Consider the following 19,570-nt stretch of genomic DNA (forward strand, 5'->3'; position numbering starts at 1 on the left):
TTATCCGGAGAGAGAGGGAAAGCATGAATTGGGAGAAGCAGGGGTGAATGATCTATAAGAATAAAAGGATGAACTATGGTAAATCTCATATTACATACACATGTGAACTCATGCTACTGGTGGTTGTTGTTTTGTTGTGTGGGTTTTTTTTCTCTTTTTTATTTTTATAGTTGTTTTCTATTAAAACCACAGAGACAGAAAGAAGTTCCACTGCTGCTGCTGTTAGCTTAAAGAAAAAATGCAGCAAAGCTTTTCTGGTTCTGCCACTGTAGGAGACAGGATGGCTGTCAAACTTCATTATCTAGAAAGCTGCCTAGCCTTGTCTGAAATTCAGCCAAAGCAATTCTTATGTTTAACATAAGGTGTGGGTAAAAATCAGGCAAAATACCACAGCCTTTCAGCGTGTCTGGCATCTCCTCCGAAAAACAACCTTCCCAGCTACAACTACTTCCCAAATTTATTTGGTCATATCTAAGTCACACAGTCTTAATCGTGTGTGACCCTTGTGTGCTATGGTGAAAAGACATTCATGTACCTAAGAGGTGACACGTTATTTGTATTAGGAGTCTGTACATTTTGTAAGTATGAAGCAATTATTCTCAAGTACTTAATCCTGTTGCATATCACTCAGGGAAACTTTAAAATCTTGACAATGGAATGAAAATGCAATCCTTGACTTGCAATTCTGTGCTGAAAGAAGATGAACAAAAACCCCCTCAAAAATCAGAGTTTCCGACCCATGTTGATAAATAATTCTAAAAAGCAGAAAATGTAGACAATGTTTTTAGGTTTCAGAGGAGAGGGAGGCAGTAGTTATGAATACACCTATCGTACGTCTTAAGTCTATTTTTTGTCTTAAATGACTTAAATGTTTGTTTTATAGATTTCTTAGGTCTAAATGAGGGAAACATCATTTTGTCTGTCTTCCTTCGAGTCGACTGAGGTATATAGGCAAGATTTACATCTCCAGCATTTCTGTAACATTATACTGGGGATCATATCCTTGCTCTCATGAACACTTGCAGCCACTGGGTGGAGAACTTGCCTAACAAACCATCTCATTACAATAGTGAAAATCAATCCAACTGTACTTTGCTGGCTGGGCAAATTTGACTAATACAGGCTTTTCTTTTTCAGTGGTCAACGAGGTTCAATTTCCAGCTAGGACATAATTTGCACAATAACTTGAAGTTGAAATTAATACTAAGAAACTAGCTGAACAGGGCTTAAGAAAAATTCATTAGGCTGTCTGCATTAGAGGAAGAAGCTGACCAGTGGAGTTGTAGCACATTTGTTATACTGTAAGAAGAAAGTTTCAGACAAATATCACAGGAACCAGTTTGACATTCCGATAAGGTAACTTTAGGTTTAACCTTAACTGCATATAAGAATATTATTTAATGATTTATTTGTAGTACTCTCTTGTCTAAAGGACCCAAATGAGATCAGAGCCCCACTGTGCTAAACACTGTGCACTTGTATGCAGCAGAAGACTGTACCTTCCCAATGCAGGTTATTTTCGAAGTAGATAGAAGTGAGAATTGTCTGGAAAATTGAAGAACAAAGCAAAGGTCCAAAATCACAGAGATCATCATTGACAAAGCTAAGGACAGAGTCCGGGTTTCTGATTTTTGCTCTTCTTGTTATATCATGGCCTCCACAATACTGTGACTTCAATGTGTCATTTCATTGAACGCTATTTCAAAAGAGAGCAGGCATATCAAAATTTGAAGTCACATTAAATAAAGATTTTGAATGGTGACAAAATAAGTAGGTAAAGATAGTCAAAAAAGATAGGCTTCCCAAAAATAGTTCAGGAGGGGAAATAAATTATATTATCTTTTTGTTTGTTTGTTTGTTTGTTTGTTTGTTTGTTTTTTGTTTTTGTTTTTGTTTTTTTTTCTGGAGAGAGACATGTTTAGCTAAAGCAGAAAGAAGCAAATTTCCAGTTCTCATCCTTTCAGTAGCAAGGGGAATATACAATGGCATGGAGAGCAAAATGAATTACTGCCAGTGAGCTATAAAACAGGAGTCAACTCAGGAAAAAGAAGATGGTTTTCTTTCACAGAATCAAACTGTCTTTCCCACGTGATTTCTGCAAAAAGGTTAAAATTCAAGGGAAACATTTTAATCAGCTTATTGAGTGGAGTGCTACAATATCTGATAGAATACAGACACTTCGTCAAACAGAGCAGATCCCTGGGTTTTAGTGGACCCTGCTAAGAATTAGATAACTTGAAAATTATTGCTCTTATTTTTTTAAATAGGGGTGACACAGTAGCTCTCTGGATGTTATAATGGTCTCCTTTATATCGTCAGAATATTTCTGTCACAGAAGTCTTTATAACAAATAATGTGTCATATCATTGATCAGGATCAGTAAATAATACAGGATGTTCTTATTCATATACGTGCTTTTGATTTAGAAACATGGAAAATATTCTTGCTTCGAATGCATCAGCTTTACTTCTGTTAAACAGTAACTTCTGCTGCAATCATCTCAGTGGTCAACAAGAGCAAAGCACTATTGGCAAAATTATGCACCTGGCAATATTAGCAGAACAAAACTTTGAATAGAGTTTGAAAAGCTGCAAATTCCGTCATTCAGTATGGATAACATGCACTGGCTTTTTGTGGGTGCTTACCCTATATGTTTTGGCTTCATTATATATGTGTATGCTTTGAAAACAGCGTTACCTAATTAACCATGTACTTGCCAGCCACCTAGCTGCTTAAAGATCCTGTTGGTAATGATTACTCAGGCAACAAATTTGTGTAAGTATCAAATTGGCTGAATATTCAAACCATTTTTGTGTCTGAACAAACCAGCAAAAAAATCATAATTGGTTCAGATCAAATAAAAGTGTCTCTGTTCTTCCTCATTCAAATCAGAAACTAAATTATTTCAGGTTGCGCTAACCATGATATTTGTATTAGGATATCCAAAGAGAAAAACATAATTACAGATATGCTGTATTGCTAGTGGAAAGAATGTTGCCCTTTTACCTAACAGTCCAGGGAGATTCAGATAATTTCCCAGAAGCTGAACATCCATATTCCTGTCCTTCTGAGAGAAGGAGATATACTGCGTGTCATGCCCTGATTTTAAACATCATATGAGAGGTGTGGAAGTTCCCTTATCAATATGTAAATATTCACTGATCTCAGAGAAAAAGGTATATTTTTAGTGCCCACTGGACAGGATACCCATCTGAGCATTAGGAAAGCTGTGCTCCTTTCCCTGGCCTGTGAAGTGGAACAATTCAGGAAAACTCCTGACACGGCATTTAGAGCTTTGTCCTGCAATAGGTGGGTTTAAATTTGGAATTTCCCCAAGAAACTGGGGTTTGCTGAAAACAGTCAATAGATGAGGGCTGCCTGGGAGAAGCAAGAAGGTTATAAGTTTCTTCCCACTGACATCCTGATATATCCCTGAGGAGTTTAAGGTATGAAGTTACACAGAGGTCCCATCTGCTAAAAGACAGAAATAACAGTTATAAACTTTCATTATAGAACAATAAAAGAGAATAGGTCTGGATTCAGCTGTAGTTGTATGACCAAGACCTGTGAGTTGCAGTATTCTACCACATCCTTTTAACAACCTCACTAATAGAACAAAAGTTGATTTTCCCAGGTTTTCCTTTCTGGACTTAAGCTAGCATGGCCTGCCTGTCAGGCACAACTGAGTTTTAGATCAGCTTCTTCATTTTTCTCCAGTTTGGAGGGAGGACACTAGAGCTTAAGAAGTCACCTGGATGTGTCAGTGTGTTCCACATACTGTGAGTGGTAAAATATGTGCAAAGAAGAGCATAGACGTTATTCCAAGAATTTAAACTCTACATTTAGGTACCTATTTTAAGGAAGTACAGGGACCTTTGATTTAAGTTGCCTGACACAAACTACTAAGGAGTAAAGGAGGAAAAGCTTTTACTTTTAATCATTAGAAAGGAATTTTGGAGGAATTTATTCCGTTGTCTGTGAGAAAGAATGTCAAGCTTGGTGTTCAAAGCTGGACAGAAGAAGGCTTCCAGTATTTCTAAGTGCTCACACCTGACTCAGGTGCTGAACCAAAGTTAATGGGAAGAGGCCTATGGTGCCTTTGAAATCTATATATTTGTTTTTACCTCCATCAAGGACAGAGATTCTCTCTAGCTTGTACATTGGGCTGTACAGAAGAAAGAAATGTAATCAACTTCTGGCTTTCTGTGCATATTCAAACACACTCCTCCTTTCCCTCCCTGATGTATAGTTGTCACAGTGTAAACATTCTGCTAAATATTTCCTCCACCTGCTTCAAAGAATTAAAGAATCATCTCTTAACAGGAAAAATAAATGTACCAAATGTCACAATGCCTCAGGGGGATCGAAAATGATAAAACAAATGTTGTAACATTCTATTTTTGATCCAAAGGTAAACAAATGAAATGATGTGTGTACGTGTGTATACACATAGATTCACTCTATCAGTCATGTAATCCATCACTGCAGCTATTGGTTAAGGGGAAATTACAGTTCCAACATATTTTCCAAACATTTAAACCTTTTTCATAAAATTATTTGGGGCTGAATAATGTCTCCTGCTCATTCTCATGCCAGGTCTCGGAAGTGAATTTTCTTGGAAGGTTTCATAAAAAAATATGTTCGGGGGTTTTATTTTCACATAATAACTTTGAAATACATTAGCTGACATTTTCCAGATGCACTTTTGTGCTAAGCAGCTCAAAAGAAGCCCTTATTCAGGAGATGGACTGCATGGCAAAAAATGAAGAAACGTTTTTACTTTTAACCCTTCTGATTGCTATATGGAAAGAATAATCGTTTGGTTCTGATAGAAACACTTCAATTTTATAAGACATAAATCTGCTAGTTTTTATTGTCTCCTTCTGATAGAGATAAGCTCTGCAAGAAAGTGTAGATCAGTATTTTTAGTGAAGTTAAATACATTTTTTTCCTTGCAGGACATTAGGTCTAGATTTTCTCTTTAACTGGTGCAATCCATAGGAGGCGGTTCAAAGAGGAAAAAGGAAATAAGTGCCTCACTGTTTCCCCTTCAGAGCTTCCTGGAAGTGATCTTTTGAATTAGAGGTGAAACAGGAGGCTTGCACACAGCTCAGGCTCCCAGTCAGGTGTGTGGATGTCTAAGGAATTCAGTTTGATATTTAGAGATTTAGTAATCTCCTGGAGGACAAAAAATGAGGGCTAGTTATTAGGAGTTCCCAGAACCATGTGCATAAAATATGTTTATTACTACACTTTGTCATAGTCAACCTTCTCATTTATTACATGTGTGTGTTGCTTTGTAATATTACACAGTTAACTCTCTAGAGAGGAGTCTGTCTACGTTCTCACTGCTTTGTCAGTGCCTACTTTTGTGTCCTACTTTGCACTATTAGCTATGACTGGGATGGAAAGAAATAACCCATAACAAACTTTATGTGGACATCCTAAGATAACTACAGCATGGAAGAACTGCCCAATCCATTGAATTGGAGACTTCTGTTCAGTTCCAGTTCCACTGTGATTTTGTCAGGCAGCAGGAGTTAATTCAAGCGCTTGAAGCATCTTGTGTCCTTCCTTCTCCTAAGGGCATATTGCCCTGCACCATCTTCCGTACTGCTGCGTCCACACTGCAGCTGATGGTACCAAAGCAGTAGAAAAAGCTAGCTCGGGCAATCCTATGCTCCACTGCAGCCTGTATCCTAGACATGCATTACCTGCTTCTAAAATAAGGGCAAGAACTGCAGAGGTTTTGTGAGGATAAATATATGAATGATTATGAGATGCACAGTTATGCTGAGCCGTAAGCCTGCCTACACAGAATAGGAGATGTGGTCCTGCAAAGCAGGAGTGTACAATATTGTTGATGCAGTGGCCTTCCCTTTTGATGATGCCCCTGGCTAATAGCATTTAAGCTGCTGACATTTGAATCAATAGCTAGTTATCCTTTTTCAGAATGGAGATCATTCGATAATGGAAATGACAGTGAAAGCTAAGGTAGACTCATCTGGCAAAACAAAAGCACTCTTCTCAGTGGCATTAGCAGAGATTTCAGAACTCTTTCCTTAGCCTTCAAAGTTTCTGCTGCTGTTCTCAAAAGGCATCTAACCTTTTCCTGGGTGCTCTGCTTAAATGCTGACAGGACTTTTTAGCTGTCAGGCTTGATTATCTATCTCTTCAGAGCTCTTTATCAGTCTCTCTGATTTACATAAAGAAAGTAAATAAATTAAAACGTCATAACACATAGACATCTCTACCAAAGAACGAGTCCCAGATGCCATATACAGGACTCTGACATATAACGATTTTCAATCTGTTTACTTTAGACAGAAAGTAAGAAAAGAAGAAAGTGATCACTGCATTAAAAAGTGTCCAATCAAATGGCCATGCACCTCCAGCATCGTTTAGTAAGCTTCCAATGAAATCAATTGAAGTCTCCTGCTGGATTCATAGAACTTGTTTAGAGTCCATATGCTTCACATAATCATCCCTTTATTTATGGTTTGAGTTAAAGTTAGGGCCAAAGTAATTTACAAAAGGGTAGGAAGCGACTGCTAATATTGCAAACAAGAGTGCAAATATTTGTTGCAACTGAAGCCAGTTAGAAAGGAGAGCAGAACAATGTAATGAAGCAAATAAAAACTTCATTGTGAATCAGTGGATACAGTATCAGGTTGCAGAAACAGTTAAAGTACTTTCTCCAGGTATTGTTGGAACAGCGTCAAATTTTTAATACTGAAAGCTATAAAGGACGGAAAACCTTAAGTATCTTAATGTCTTAGGATGCACTAATACATGCATTTCAGCCTCTTCCTCACAGGTTTGGTTCATTTTTCTGAAGCTTTAAATAGAAAATGTCTTTCTTATGTTGCCCTGCTATTCTACTATCTTATTTTCTTTCCTTCTGGCATGTATGATATAGTGTAATGTTGGAGTGAATAAAGGATTCTGCACTCCGATTCAATGTGAATCACACTAGAGCCATTTATTACAGAAACAAGCCTCCTTATATATGCAGCTATTCACTGATCATGCGTCCACGCTCCAAGCATGCATTCGCTAATTGGATATCATCTATGTTCATGAGCTGTCCATGCGCTGAAGTTTCACTGCTGATAGGTCTGTTGATTTACACCACATTGGGGCCTTGTTATTGTGGAGTTGCTTCTCTCTCACAGCAGGTCCCGTTCACAACTTCCGAGTTGGTCCTGAAATTCCTGGCTGGTTCAGTAACAAGTCTCCATCTAAGAGCAACCCCTCCACAGTGTAAGGGCATTGCATCCATTAAATCTGTTTTTCTTGTTTTTGGGAACTTGTTTAAGGTTAACTGAGGCACAGGGGTTCTATTCCATGTATTTGATGCTATTTAAACTGCAGAGCTCTAATTCATAATGCCGTTAAAACAATGAAAGAATAACCAGTAAATGAGTCACTGAAGTTGATACAAGGCTTCTGCACTAACAATACTCTTTATGTTATATATGATTGAAGAACTTTTCATTTCCTGAACTCTTCACATTGCCAGGGAATACAATCCATACTTTGTTCTCTTAACATAACTTTGCTGTTTTAGTAAAGGGTGCTGATTCGGCAATAAGTAAATTAAATTTAATATGAATACCCATGTTAACTACCTGAGAAATTACACCTATAGTGCTTCTCATCATTAATCTTCTCTTAAGCAGATAATGAACTGGGTAAACATTACATATGTATGTGTATATATATATCTACACACATACATAAAAAAACACTTATATACACATAATTCCAAGATATATAACAATATGAGAAGACTGATTAAGTGTACTGCTGCCATAAAACTACTGAGTATAATTCATTACACTTCTCCATATCTCCATTTATGGTTGTAAAATGAACTAGCCAAACCTTGAAAATTGTGACACTGTCCAGCTGAAAGTTCCACATTGAACAAACCAGCTCTTAGTAACATACTTTAAAATAGGCGGTTGTACACACTAAAACTACTTTGAAAATATCAATGGAGATCATATAATTTATGAGCTTCAGACAGGTAATTATACTGTGTAAGCCATGAGACTGAGATGATTCCTTTCCAAACTGTTGCCTAGGTTTTGTTGTACTCAAGTATTAGACATGAGACTCCCCCAGCCCAAAGCTGTATATGTTTCAGATATGTTTACTTTTTCTCTCCTATGTAAGATGCCATCCTTGAATAATGAATGAGTCAGTAACACTTGACCTCTGGAGGTGATGCTTTCTTACCTTTGGCAGCAAAACTTGTTCTTGTGGTCCCAGCATCTAGACAAAATGCACCAAGAAAGTTAAGATGTCCAAAGTACAAGAGCTGAAAGTGTCCATGATGGACCAACACACCAAGGCATGGTGCTTATATAATGTGTGTGTGTCTGTATTTGGAATGAAGAAACTGATTTCTCACACTAGAGTATCCTCTCTGCCTTAGAAAGATCTTTCTTGCAGTGTCAGTCATAGCCTCCATCCTTGGAGGTTTTCAAGACTTACTTGGACCCCAAGCAACCTTTTCTGAGCCCAGGTGAGCCTGCTTTGAGCAGGAGATTTCATAGGAGATGTCCCTCTTCCAACAGCCTCAGCAGTTCTGTGATCCTAAAGCTATGGCTGGGTAGCAACAGGGTGTAGCCATAAATTACCGTGCTGTACTGGAGAAGATATTAATTTCTTTATAGTGTTGCTTTTTTGTTTTGTTGAGGGCTTGCAGGGTTTTAGTTATTCGTTTGCTTGTTTTAATTTATTTTCTTTAAAAAAAATAGTAAGAAAGTGAGCTCTAAGAAAAATTACATAATGACTTTTTCACATTCATTAGTTTCATCGGGCTATTCATCACAATTCTAGCATCATTCATTTAAAATTCTTCTCTTATTGAAAAGTAGCCCTAAAAAATATTTCTTTAATAAAGATCCATTAATTTCCTGACATTTTCTTAATGTTTTAACTCTGATTTTATTTTCCCATTTTTTTCCTCTCCATTTTGCTGGTTGACTAAAAATGGTAGCCTGCACAGTGGGAATAAAATAGAAATTAAAAATAATTTCTATTTAAAAAGCTTTTAAAATCCTCCATATTCATAGGAAAAACATAATTTAATGAAAAATGTACAACTTATTGTTGTAGATTTTTTGTTCCCAGCCAGCTTTTTTCTTCATAAATGGGCATGAATCATGGTAAGTTTTTTTAATAGTAGTAATCAGAAGGCTTTGCAACTGAAACCAGTCAAATTATGGCTTCTAAATGTAGACTTTTTTTTTTTGTTAAATGTTTAGTATAGCCATTCAGGGAAACATAATGTTGTTTTATGCTAACTAGCACAGACTGAAAGTGTTTTTCAGTCTCGACATTCAGTTGTCTATGAAGCTTTGTTTATATTGTATCCTATTTATGCAAGAAAATGAACTTCATTTTAAAGCTGGTATCTTTGAAATAGAGGATAATTTGCACTGCATGGATTCTGTCTACAATATCAGTGAAGTTTGGTAAGAAAACTACTGGCAAAACCAGTAACGTTTAAACAGCCATATCTTTGTTCTCTGCTGATACCACTTTATGGATTAGAGGTATGACAATTTACCTAAACATTATACCAGTGTAAGTCTTCATAACTCTCAGTGAAATTGTATCAGCTAAGTCTCTAAATCAAATGACCTTTTTAATTTTTTTTCTTCCTTTTTTTTTTTTTCCCCCAGAAATATTAAATATCACTTAAGTCATTGAGGACTGTTTGCTGCCTTTCTATTTCTGTGAAAAATCCAGACAGAAGAACCACATTCAAGAAGCTGGGCCTAAATTTCTATTAAAAAAATATTTCAACCTTTTCTGGAGAGGTTTTCTTCCTCCCAGTTCTAGTGAATGGAATTTGCTCTGTGATTCTTGAAATGGACCATAGTTTGAAGACAAGCTTATGATGGGGTTGGCTGATCCAGTCTGAAATTGAATGTGTTTGGGAATAGCTATGTGAGATATAATTGTGCACTTTTGTGCTTTGGTGTACAATGCATATGTATTGATATCAGGTTCACATCTGCCCATCTATATTGACAATTTCATATAACTTTGTCCCATGACTTAAAGGCAGAGTTTGTGATTGGAAGAGTAGAATCTTAGAGAAGTTTAAGTCTTGTACTTCATGGGTGCATGACTGTATCATTGATTATTTTCATTATTTTACAGAAAGGTTTGATTGTTTTCACAGATCTTTCTTGCCCGTAGTACTACAGTATTACATGATAGTGCTCTTTTTTGTATTTTTCACACATTCACATGGATTTAACTACAGTAATATATTAAATAGAAATGAGATACAGTCCTAGGCAATGACATCCATCTGCCCAGAAAGTTTAACTTTCATTAGTGTGCCCTTTGACATATTATGGGTCATATTATACTTTCCCAGATGACTGTCAAACATCGTTTGGAAGACAGTTTGGACCAAGGATTTTTCCCAGTAAACAGTTTGGATGAGATCCTCTTGCTGTGTGAGAGAAGAGAGTTTAGCTGTATTATTAACCAGCAGATTTTGTGCCTTAAGTAATTTGTTGAAAGTTTATGGCTGAATTAAAATATAGACTGAATTTTTTTTAAGTCTTTGCCGAATGTCCCAGCTGTTTGAGCCACCCTTTCTTTTGCTTGTGGTGGCTTCATACAGGAGGTTTTATTTGTCTTTACAGGTGTAAATCTACAGTCATTTAGTCCTGAAATTAGTCCTTAAGACTCTAAATAATCACCTCATAGTCAATTTGTATATAAGGTTCTACTTCAACAGCATAGGGGATTTAATGAATAGACTGTGAAGTCCTTGGGACACTGTTTTTTTTTCTTATTTTTATGTTTCCACTTTATAGGATTGATTTTCTCATCCTTTCAGCCAGTCCCTGAGAATAGATGTGTTCTGTAAGCCTGAAAATACATTCCTCACCATTCACTCTTACTCTTGAGCACTTCCGATGCAACCAGATTGAAATGTGCCTCTCATATTCTGAGTGGCCCAGCTTCCTAACAATTTTAAAGGGCCATTCACTGCAGTGAGAGTTTGTAACTGAATGAAAATTTCACTATGTTTGATTTTACATTCTCACACACTAAAAGGAGACCGATAGGCAAAATTATCTCCTTCTTAGAACATGAGATTTACCATGCCAAGACTGAATTACACACATGATGAAGAGCTGCATCATATCCATATGAAACATATACATACTAGTTGATATTAGTATGCCGATTTGAAGCCAGGAAGAATTTCAAAAGTCCTCAGCATCTAGATCTGGATGAGTTTCAAGACATGGTTATCTCCAGCCTAGTGCTGTAATGAAGTAAACCAGATTTCCAAACTTTTATAACAGCAAGTATCTTCCCCTCTTAATGGGAACAAGTGAATGGACACATTTGGAAATCTAGTCCAGCGCTGTACTGGAAGATGTCTGGGAGATGGGAAGTTTTCAAAAAAACAGATATATTTCTTAGTAGCCTGGAAGTGTACAAAGCTATCTCATTGTTTGTGTATATTTCAAACATCTGTGTTGCAGAAAGATTGTGGTGCTCCCAAAAGGCCAGGTATTATTTCCAAAACTAGAAGTGAAAATGATTATTCCTTTGACGATCATCATTGTTCTCATTTGCCACCAATTACTATTTAACTTCATAAATCTTTACAGATTTTACAAGTAAAGCTCATGCAGCTTTGAAACTGTGGGTTTTTTTAAATCTGATTATTCACAGCTTGCTAATTTGTAATTGGACTTTTAGAACTCGAAAACCTCCAGATTTCAGAAAAACTAATTTATTTTTTCTTGGTTTAATTGTGGTATTCACACTCAAAACTGTGGAGTGAGATTGCTTCTAGTGGGTTGTATGCAGTGTTCTGGAACTAATAAAATATATTATTGATTGCTTAATGAAAAGCACCACGTTCACACAGATTTACTGTGACTGAAGATGGATACAACAGCTACTTCTTATCCTGTTTTGAGGATCACCTGCCATTTTACTTGGGTGTATTGCTGCATATCAAGTGTGCTTTTAAATTAAGTTATGGTTACCTACAGGGCACTACGTTCGGTGGCTCCATTAAGGTACCCTTATAATTTTCTTTCCATGCAGTGCTACCTGTTGTTTTTAATTTAGCTTAAGATCATCAAAATTAATTATGATAGATAGTATTAAAAGTTGAAATAGCCAATCAAAGAGTTTTATTAAGCGCCCTTTAGATTTTCTTATGCGTTTAGTGGTTTTAGCTTTTTACTTGCTCATCACTGTCTGATTCATCATGATTACTATGAGAAGGATTGGTAATGCAGAACAGAAATGTCTAACTATGGTGGGAGTAGCCATGACTCTCTTAATTCCTGCTTGGGCCTGATATCTCTACCAGGGGAAATAAATGCACAACCAGCAGTCGTGGTGGCAATTGGACTTGAAGTTGCTCTTCCCCTGTTGAGGTTATTGGTCTGTACACCTTGGCAGGAATGTGGTTGTGCATCAGGTGTATGAAAATGCTGCTGGTCTTGTTCCATCACCCCAACAGCAAAAATTCCAGGCTATTAGTGTCATGTCCCCACAACCGTCACTGTACTGTGATGAGTCTTGTAGTGGAGAATGAGCTCACATACTACCAGCCAGACATGAAACAGTGAGACTGTGCTCACTGCACCAAGTGGTTGGGCCAGGATTTATTGGGATTCTTTGGTTCACAGTTGGTTGAAGCTGGTGGAGACCTATCCACTGGTCCTCTTTGGTGGGCCTGTTTCTGTACTGTGTTGATTGCTATCCCAGGACCCCGCGAAGTCCCCTAGTCATAAACTCCTACTGGGATCCTAATCTATTTGGTGCCTAAATGGACCACTAATTCTGTGGTTCTTGTCCACATGATATAAACCTTTAGATTTCTATTAAAGCAGAGCAAACTTCTTCACAAAGACGCTTGAACTTGTTCGGTCTTCTGCATCTCCTGCATGTCTATCTGTGTCTTACTACCTGGCTGCCAAGACTGGAGAGACTCAAGGCACATCTGCAACTGGAGAATAAAATCTGATATTCATTAGTGATACAGAATGTACAAAGCTCCATGCATAAGGGATTGTGTCATCCATAGTGGATTGCAAACCATTTACCTAATAACATTGTCATTAATATGTTCTCAGGCAGATGGGCTGTCTACCAGACTCAACCCGGAAAAGACGCCGTACATGGTTCAGCAAATAACTGTCATTCATCTGTCTTTCTCATATTGCAATGTCATAGATTTTTAAATGAAATGACATTATAGCCTCTTATATCCAGGTTCAACCTCCTGCATACTAGAAGTCAAAAAATGTCATCCATTAATTTCTTTAGCACACCCCAATTCTTTTGAGGTAAAGGTCCTACATAAATGATACAATATTGGCTAACTGTAATATCCCTTTTGTCCCAAAAGTTAGTTCTCCTCACTGTTTCAAATACTCCCTTTGCTTCTAGTCAAATTTTGTTTAGATTAACTTTGGATCTTGTCATACCTTTTCCTGCCAGATTAAAATTCTACTTACTGTCAGAAATATTTTTTCTGTGTAAACAACCTGTGAATTATCTCTAGGTTATTTACAGATCAACCAAATAGGCTGTGTTTTTTCTATCTCTCACAATGAGGCATATTTTGAAGACTGCATCATTGTATCATTCTAGAATCACTTCCAATTCCTTGATATCCTTTCAGAATTATGGATATTAATTCTGGACACAGTATTACATTAATGGTGCCATTAATGCTGCTTTACCGCTTTTATCATATGTTCCCTTGCTTGGAAATCAATTAAGGATCACGTTAGCTCACTGAAGGAAATCAGGTTCAGCTGGTCCTCTAACATTATAGTCATTTATTATCAATCTGGAGACAGAATCATTGCTCTGAACAATGGCTTTCCTTATCTTACAAAGATTCCCTGTTTCTAGATAGAAGACCTTGCATTTGGCTGCATTAAATCCCATGTTTGGATCTGAACCGACCTCTAAAAATGATCCAAGTCACTCTGTCCAACTGACCTGTTCTCTGTATTATTTACCACTCCACCAATAGGTCACACTCAGTCCTCTGATTAATTGAAAGTAAAAGGAAATAGATTTTTTTCTATATAAATTAATTTAATGCATGAGGCCATGACCCAAAGCCCATTAGACTGACCGAAAGAATTTCTATTGAATTCAGGGAGCTTTAGATGGGATTCTGAGTCAGTTGCAGTTCTGCTATTTTAGAAATTTTCATGACTGCAGGACTGAGCAGAATATATTATAGGCTTTCCTGACAGCTACAGAATTGACTTTGCTTAGTTTGGTCTACTTTTTTTTGCCACTAAAGAACAGCTATACTATCCAGGCACTATGGGGTCAAAAGCAGCCTTCAGAGCCTATAGTGGAATTAAAAATAATTTTCACTAGCTTAAAAAAGTTAATAGTCTGCACATACAGCTTGTGGAAGTATGCATGTGCATGTTTTTAATATGTTCTGTATTTTCTTAAAAAGTAGCTCTGCTTGTTCAATTATTTTTCTTTAATGATGCTAGTGAAAGACTTGATCTGATATTCCTGAGTCAAAATTCATGTAGGTTGTGAATTTTGTGGAAAACTACAAAATTTCAGATTTTAATTCAAATGTGCGATGTATCTTTTAAAACACTGAATAATCTTATTACATATTTTATAATCTTAAAACACTGAATAATGCAAGTTGTCCTTGTTTCAAGTAACTCTAGAAATGTAATTAATAATCTTTAATAGATGGAAAATATTTATTAAAGAAAATAATAAAGATTTTCATTCAACTTAAGTTGCCTGAACATCACTGCCCACTAGGAAATGGAATGTATTTCATTTGAATCTGTCTTGCCTATATGAGTCACAAACTAATTTTTTCAACGACCGTTCTTAGTGTTTTTGTGGGTAACACCTAATGTAGTAAGTTCCTGATCTCAGTTTAGACTAAGGCACAAGTATAATAACTAATAATAATTTTTCAATTGAAAATAATAAAAAGGGGTTACTTTAAGGTGAACGTTCTTCGGCATTGGCTTGAAGCCATCTTCAACAGTCAACTACAAAAAGATTTATTGGTCAGATGACTTTCATATGTACAGCATGAATTAAAATCCCAATCTTGGAAATTTGTGTGACAATAAAACCTGAACCATATTTGCATGGCTTGTTGCAAAGAACAGTAGAAATCCATGTGAAATGAAAAACTATAGCAACTTGCCTCAGGCCACAAGATAACCCCCATTTTTCCCCAAAATCATAACTAGGGATTTCAAAAAGCCTAAAAGCATTTACTGTGTTATTTTATTGATATTAAAGATAGTACCCACAATTTTCTCCCTCCCAGTGGCTAGAGACAGAAATTTATTTGCTAATTGTTACTTATGTGCTTTGACACACAAGGCTGCATTTTCAACACCAAAATAGTTGAGTAAGCTAATTACACTGATCCTAAAAGATTTGATGCCTGTAAGCTTTCTTCAGTGCATTGTGTATTTATATCAGAAATGAAGCTTGTCTTGTCTGCTTGCTGTGCTGTGCGTGGGTTCTTAACCTCCTGCTAAGATCCTAGCGATTGATTTGGGTTGGCTCTCTCTGTAGGTGCCTGGCATGAGGCATGATGCCTTATTTCTCACAAAGCATTAAATACCTGCTTCTGAAAATTGGGACTTTTGCTGGTACTTTTAGACGGACACCAAAAGCACACCTTCAGTGGATAACTGAGAGTACTGACATAACACAGAGACCTAAAATCTGAAAACTGGTGCTGGTATGCAGCAATGGCAGCAGATTTTGTTCCCTTTACTGAAAACTGGGTGTATAACATCCTGCCATGCAGCTGATAGCTTGTTACCAGTGGATTTTATTGGAACTTCTTCTGTTCTTTTCTCCAAATGTTTGATGTTTGTTTGTTTTTTTGTTTTTGTTTTTGTTTGTTTTTTTTCCTGAAAGAAGATTTATGTATCAAGGGATAACTAAGTTTTGCATGTGATCCTATATAATAAATTCAATATATATGTATCACTGTGAGAGCTGTTCTTCTAATACACTGACAATTCACAGTTCAACAGCTGTCTTTTTATTTGGGCATCCCTCGAGTCTGTTATGAAGACATGAAGGGAGAGGGAGAGACTCTGCTTTTTTCTGTTGTTTTTGGTGGTGTTCAGATGTAGGAAAGGGCATGTGACAACTGTACCGGCATTGTTGGGTGCTGCTCAGAAGTTTAACTGGGCAGTTTCAACAGGTGAAGGAAGCACCAGGGCAGAGACAGCCAGTTCAGCGGTAAAACTGAGGAAGGAAAACTAGGCAGATTGTCAGAAATGTGTTCCTGGCTGAGCAACAGAGACCTGCTCTGAGAAGCATGCAAACACATGGGTAACTACTTGGTGAGTAGCATTGCTGAGATTAAGGGAAGGCAAGATCTAAAAAGAAAAGATATTGCTACAAATATTTTTTCAGGCTTTCAGCCTTCAATCTGTAGAATAGTTTGGGCTTTACCGCACAGCTTTACAATACACTTCAAAAAGTGTTGGTGTAGCAGAGGCAGGAACATGAGTAATCGCGCAATATAGACTCTTACAGCTCCCATTTGTATGACTCATAAGATTCAGGGTATGAAAAGAACAAGAAGCTTTAATGCGAAGAATAATGCAAACATTTGTTTCAGTTTATTTTTTTCATCAATAGCTTTGAATGGCAAAAGATTTCCCCATTCTTTTCTATATTTTAAGGAGGAAAAGTAATTTACAGCTCTACCTTCATTGCTCTGCTCAGCAAAGTCCAAGGACAAACGCAGAAAATCCAGGAGGCTGTTTGGCTGCAGGTTGCAAGGAGCCACCAGGAGGAGCTGACTGCCTTAAGGAGAAGGTAAGGGATTGATTTACTAACACTTCCAATAAAAAAATATTAATGAAATGAGTCCAGTACTAAAAGAAGTGCTAAGCTAAGATACAGGTGAAGTATTTATATATTATTTACAGTGGTTACATAATAACTTGTGGGATAAACACTCTGTTTAATACTAATGTACTTCCAGGCAGCGAAGATATTCAAGGGACTGATTTCAGAACAAAACTCAGAACACTGTTCTCTCCTAAAAGATAAGATCTGAGTCATTTCAGTTCCTTAGAAAGAAATGTTCTGTATTTTATGCACCAGCATGACACAGATGAAATATCTGATTTAATAAAAAAAAGAAGGAAAATATCTCAGTTCTGTATATCATTGAATATCGGTGGATGTTAAACCAGGTGGCCTTGTTATAAGCACAGCTCTTGGACAAAACAGCTTCTGTTTTTCTATAATAGCTTTTTTGCTGTACTATAATATCTTTATATATTTAATACCATAAATAAAATAGTGGCATAGAAGAAAACTATAAATAAAACACTGGCAAAGAGGGGATATGCCAGAAGTGATCTCTCAACTTGTTTCTTACTATGAGTGCCGTAAACCTCTTTTCAGTGCCATACTGGAAGAGATGAGGGAGCTCCAGTTGCACAACTCCTCAGACCAGTAAACAGAAATGGCCACACTGGGAGAGTTACAGATGGCATTGGTCTTAGTGATTCCTATCAACTGAGGCTTTCTTTTTCTCTTCCCTCGCAGGCAACTTATTGCTTATGAAAGATGCCAGAGTGATGCTGCTGACCTCTCATTAAGAGGTGTTTTGTAAAAGGTTGTGTATTTCAATCAGAGAGACAGAACTATAAACAAAGTATGAGGTATTGCTCTTCTACTCTAGTTTACAAGATGGGGACTGAAGAGGTGGTTTTGGACTATGATTAGAATTGCTTGTATTTGGCCTGGCAAAGTACACTTTAGGGCAAATTCATCCTGGAAGTAATGTCTTTTCTTGCTTAAAAAGGGAGGGAGGAAAATTTATTTAGAAAGGTAAATACAAAAGATAAACCTTTTTCTTTCTCTAATTTTGTGAAAGTCTTGTTTATTTCAGAGATTTAAAAAAAAAAAAAAAAGGGAAGGAAAAAAGAGAATCCTAGATTCCCCAAAGGTAGATTTCAGTGAGATTAATGCAATGAAAAATTGGCCAAGAATATTCTTCTTTGGATGGAAGATGGTAATGATCATGATAAAAAGAGACGACATGAGCTGAACATCTGCACTCAACAAAAGTATATTTTTTCTGTATTCATAAGAACATGGCTGTGAGTAGGATTCTTTTCCGCATGAAGGTAGTTAGTATCAGCGCAAGAAACCTATATCCTGTTTGTTTATAAACAGGGAAAAAAACTAAGAGTAATGTCGAAGAGCACAGTTTCAAAGCAGCCCTCTATGAGGAGGCAAGTTGGTGCTGATCAGCAGAATACTGCTTTTATAATAAGCAGGAAAGATCTCTGCTCCCACCAAGAACAGAAGTTGATCATCTGCCCTGTGTTTCAGTTCTGACTTAGGGGTAGACTCAGGAGGATTGGAAACCTCTGCCTTTCGCAGAGGTAAATTCTCAGTTTGGGGAGGAAGAAACAAATTCTGCTATCAGTGAGTTCAAAATACCAGGGGACAAGGGTCTAGGCTTTGCAAAAAGACAAGTGTCTGCATTCAAAACTTGGTGGAATCTTCTTTGAGGCAGTGTATTACCTTTGAGGAGAAAAAACAAAACAGCAGAAACAACAACAACAAAACACACACATACACACACATACACAAAGGGACTGTCAGCTCCTACTTTGTTGTCAGCTCAGCTGAGGTGCTCTCTCCAAAGAAAAGTGTCTCAATGTGCCTAGAACTTGCCAAACTCAGGCTAGGCCAGCCGAGGAAAGTACCCTTTTTAAGGGCAAGATCTTCTGCAGATGCCTTTCTTTTGGCGGGAGAGATCCCCATTATTGCTGAACTGGTGTTGCGGCAAGAGCTGGCAGCTATGGAGAACTGCCTGTGGGTGGCAGGAGGTCTTAAACCACTCATGATGCTGATTCCTAATGAGTTTATTCAGATATTTTCAATTCCTTCATTACTTGAAATATTGGAAAGCTCAAAGTAAAAGGACGTTGATATGGCATACTGTCCAACAACAGCTATTTCACCTACAGACTCCAAGTGTCCAGAAGAGTTCTTTATACAGATACCCCACTAGAAAATCAAAGACAGAGGTCAAATAATCAGACTAAACATTTTTGAAAGGAGAAAAGGAACAAAATATTTTTCTGTGGGTGTTTCTCAGAAAGCAAACTGCCCAGTCATACGTGGTGGAGCCATGTACTTATGCTGAGTTTGTTAAACTAGCAGATACATTATAGGCAAAAGTAATGGCTGGCCTAGTATCAAAATTCTTTCATTGTGGGATCTGGGAAGAGATGTCATCAATATAACTTGATGCATGAAAATATATCTACCACCAAGCACACAAGATTCCCACCCACCCTGTCACCTGACTTGGTTCAGGGATACAGATTTAAGGAACTTAAAGGTAGGTCTGCAGTACCATTTCAGTGTTCTCTCCTGTTAGATATTATGTTGCATATTATTGTAGGGAAGTAACAAAATGCCTATACCGTCTAAAATGTCACTTAGCCTCTGTGGAGTCCTATTAGAATTCCAGTAAGAT

The 19,570-nt window shown here is 37.1% G+C and overlaps 1 long non-coding RNA gene across 1 annotated transcript in view; it reads left to right on the forward strand.

Moving 5' to 3' along the window:
- Positions 1-19,570, forward strand: part of LOC110366050 (uncharacterized) — a 173,173-nt gene that overhangs the window by 40,081 nt on the left and 113,522 nt on the right. Inside the window, exon 6 of the long non-coding RNA XR_002426063.2 lies at positions 16,743-16,878. This is a non-coding gene — a long non-coding RNA (uncharacterized LOC110366050). The remainder of the gene's footprint in view (positions 1-16,742; positions 16,879-19,570) is intronic.

Source organism: Columba livia, chromosome 2, assembly GCF_036013475.1.
Source record: "Columba livia isolate bColLiv1 breed racing homer chromosome 2, bColLiv1.pat.W.v2, whole genome shotgun sequence".
NCBI classification, from domain to species: Eukaryota; Metazoa; Chordata; class Aves; order Columbiformes; family Columbidae; genus Columba; species Columba livia.